At 43.2% G+C, this 3,963-nt stretch overlaps 1 long non-coding RNA gene across 1 annotated transcript; it reads left to right on the forward strand.

The window, feature by feature from the left end:
* Window positions 1-1,913: 1,913 nt before the first annotated feature.
* On the forward strand, window positions 1,914-3,313 carry LOC105353876. Its single transcript, XR_908593.3, has 2 exons — window positions 1,914-3,070; window positions 3,211-3,313. It is a non-coding gene; the product is annotated as an uncharacterized LOC105353876 (long non-coding RNA).
* Window positions 3,314-3,963: the final 650 nt, after the last annotated feature.

Genomic DNA, 3,963 nt, shown 5'->3' on the forward strand with positions numbered 1-3,963 from the left:
CATTTAAGACTCACATATCACAGGCTTGTATTTTTTCAATTGAGAATTATAGTTAAGATCAGAAATATACTTTCTAAGAGTGATGCTGAAAACTCATCCATGCATTTGTTACGTCGAGGCTGGATTACTGTAACTCCTTGTTAGCAGCGTGTCCTAAGAGTTCCTTAAGAAGTCTCCAGCTTGTTCAGAACGCAGCAGCTAGATTGTTAGCAGGAACTAGCAGAAGAGATCACATCACTCCTGTGTCAGTTTCACTTCACTGGATCCCAGTTGAATCTAGAAGTAAGTATAAGGCCTTAAATTGGAATGACCCCATCCTACCACCAAAACAGAACACTGAAGATATATTAGAACTTCTCAACTTTGAGGTTGAATAAAGTGACTTTGGTGAATAATTCCTGGCCATGACTAGTATGGCCTTGTTCTACATGTCCTGCACTGTTATCTCACAAAGATTTGTGTTCTTTCACAAAGTATTTTTTTTTAATTAGTAGTAAATAAAAATAGCCTTTTTGACTAATAAACCAATACCTTTGTTTTGTACCTTTGTGATCCCATTGTGTTTTGCATATCGTTCTTTGTTCTCTGTCTTAGGGTTTTTCCTTTAGTTCATCCTAGTTACAACCCACTCTGAGCTGTGGGTCACACACTTGCTGATTGAAAAGAGATTTATGACCTCACGTCATGTGTTCTGAATTCTTTAAGTGTCGTTTAATGGTAGTAGTTTTGAGGTTTCTAAATTGTGCATTACATCATCTCGCTGGCTGCACTATGCTATGCTGCATGCCTGCAAATCAGACAGCGTCATGCCTGTTTTCAAGTGAACTTGCTAAGTTGGGTGTGGCAGGTGGACGGGCTCGAGCGGAGTCCCTCTTTGCTGTTTCATTGCAACCCTGGTGGTAATGTAACCATGGAGCAGCTCAAGCCTAATGACTTCAGCTTACAGTTAAACAGAGGGCTGCATTTTCTTAACCCAAGAGATTCTCGTTTGACTTTCAATGACTTTGATTGCGAGGATTATTTTTATTTTAGGAGCTCAGCTTTAGCGAAATTGAAAAAAGCTTGAAAGTTGATGGAAAACAGACTCCTGCTTCCATCATCCTTTACCCCCTAGTTCACATATTGTTCTTTATCTACCTCCCAAGATACCCCCCCTAAAGTTTCTTGAGTTCAAACCCCCTCTGCCAGGACCCCCCTCTGCAGTTGAATGTTTTGTGAAGGTTATCTCTGTGTTTGAGTGATGGCACTGACTTGAATCCACCTCTCCCTGAACCTCACTGCTGATGGGTGTTTTTGTGTCAACATGGCAGCAGGCCCATATAGCCTGACTTCTGATTCTTCCCCTCGTGTGTCCTATCCATTCTTCTTCACAGCTTGTAGTTGATCCAAAGTTCACTTCTACAGCCCCCCCCCCCCCCCCCCCCACACACACACACACACACACCTGCTGAAGCTTTCATTAGAACAGCAAGATCTTTAAGTTCTGACAAAAAATCCTAGGCTAACCAAAGGGCTCTCCGGGTTAAAAGCAAAATCACATCGGAATGAAAGCAGGCAAAAAGTTCACCATGATAAAGTGTTGAAGTTGATTGACATGAGGGGAGCTTTAAGACAGTGTTTTAAAAAAGTGTTTTAAAAGTGGAAATGAGTAGGTAGAAATGAATTAGGGCGAAATGATAGAAAATGAGATAGGGCAGCTTCGTCTATGGTTTCAAACCTGCCACTTAAGATCATTTTTAGTAATCCTAGGTGCAGCAGATCAAAGTCAGCCAGTTTGAGAAACTGTGTGTCATGTTCTGCTTCCAGACCACCAACAGTTCTTGTTACTTTGGACTTGCCGTACTCCCTTTCCTCATCGTTCTCACCTGGTCTGAGCTGGATACGCTCCTCTGCAGCAATGCTTTTCTGCCAGTTCATAGGTGGCTTTTGCTCACGTCCAGGTTAAGAATTATTTAAAATATCTTCTCTATTGGTTTTGAACCTAAATAGAGTTTGTGTTTGGACTTGAAACTGTTCTGGTCTTTTGTTTTTTTTCGATCTGTCAGATGCCTTTGCATTGATTGTTGGAGTTACCTCTAACCACCAGCCTGTCCACAACAACTCTTCTTCCAGCCTTCTTTTCCCATTGAGGATTCATCTTTTCCTCCTGAGCACTTCTGAGACTGACTTCACTGGTTCCTTCTCCACATCTCCTGAGCTGACCAATCAGGAACTGGGATTTGGCAGCGATGATCATTTGCCACACCAGCGCTCAGTCAACCTCCAAATTGTGAGGAAATGTTACAGATTCCATGTATTGTTAAAAAAGGGTCCCAGGCCACATGACATGCTCACAAGCAAACCTTTAAGTGAGTAACATGGCTTCTCAAGTTTGAGTTTATAAAGCACCTCACGGACCCAGCGGACATGCGAAGGGGGAGGGGGAAGCTTCCAGTTCAGCAGGATCAGCCAATGGCCCACTTCCATGCACTTGGCATGTCTGAAGTTAGGGGAACACCGAATATTGCAGACATGGAATTCAGTGTGACGACGTGTCTATATGCTCTAGATTATGTAATGGGGTGATTCTTTTTTCCTACCTTTACAATTTGGTTTTTTTAAAAATCTTTTTTGTTTTATTGATCCTGGTTGTGCAACCTAAAACTCCAAGGGCCCTTGAATGGCTCATGGCAAATCTGGTGATGAGTCACAGGTGTGTGTGATCAAGGTGGGTTGGAGTTTTGATCCTTTAAAAAGGATGAACAGCTGGACTTGGAGCGGAAAAAAAAGGCGCACCACAAGAGCTGCACAAGCAGTGTTGGAACACCAGCGATAGGAGCCACACGCGTGGTGTTTTGGAGCACCAGGACGGAGGCTGCACGTGTGGTGTTTTGCAGCGGCGGCGGCAGCAGCAGCAGCAGCGGTTGTGGTGCTTGAAGCATGCCAGCCCCAGGAATTGGACATTGTAGAGTCTGGGCTCGGCCACATGACTGGGACAACAAAGTGGAACCAGTGGACCATGGAACTGGAAAGTGGACGCGACGAACAACAGCAGAGGGGTGTGGTTGCGACCCACCCCTCTTTCAGATAAGTAATTTACCCTCTCAGTTCAAATCCAAGTCAGCCCAAGAAGAGATGTTTTCTGAACCCCTTCTACTGGATTTTATTGCATGGGTTTTTACTGTTTCATACTGGGTTTTATTTGGTTCTGTGTGTTTTTTTATTTATTAGATGGGGTTTGGACTGCATGCTCCTCTAATCATCCTGGAGCATTTGGACTGCTGGAGGCCGGACACTATAGGACTGGACACAATAAACATTTTGAAAACTTGCATCTGGTTGTTCAGCTCCTTACACAAAATCTGATCCACTAGAATCTACCTGTGTCACAATTATATGCCAAATATATCTGACCAAAATGACCCAAGCGCTGGGCATGACCAAAGCATATGGGCTTGATTAGCAGGAGAGAGGTGATGTCTGCCACAGGCATCGCTAACAGAAGGATGTATTTTGGCCAGTCTCGCGTTGGTACAGTGGACCCTGTAAATAATCTTGCACTGAATCAGTCTGTGGCGGGCACAAATGGACAATGGACAATGCTGACTTCCATTTTTATTCCGTCATGTGGAGGTTAAGACTGTCTTCCCATGAATTTTTGACAGTATTGGATGACTTTGTGCATAACCAAATAAACTTGTTTTAGCTCGAGATACAGATCAAGAGGGTCTTTGGAGAGAAGAGCAACTAAAAGCGCTTCTGGGGGACGATTTGGAAAGTAAGTTTTTAACAAAGTCCCTGATGTGGAAGAAACCGACAAATGCTGATTTGGGAGGTTATATTTCTTTGACAGTTGTTCAAAAGAGGATAAAACACTGTTTCTATATAAGTTGGTTATTGACTTACTCGCATTAGTGTGCCAGAGATTGAATGCCAAATTGGTTTTAGACAGATCAAGTCAGCAGTTTCTATAGACTGATGTGA

Source organism: Oryzias latipes, chromosome 4 (assembly GCF_002234675.1).
Source record: "Oryzias latipes chromosome 4, ASM223467v1".
NCBI classification, from domain to species: Eukaryota; Metazoa; Chordata; class Actinopteri; order Beloniformes; family Adrianichthyidae; genus Oryzias; species Oryzias latipes.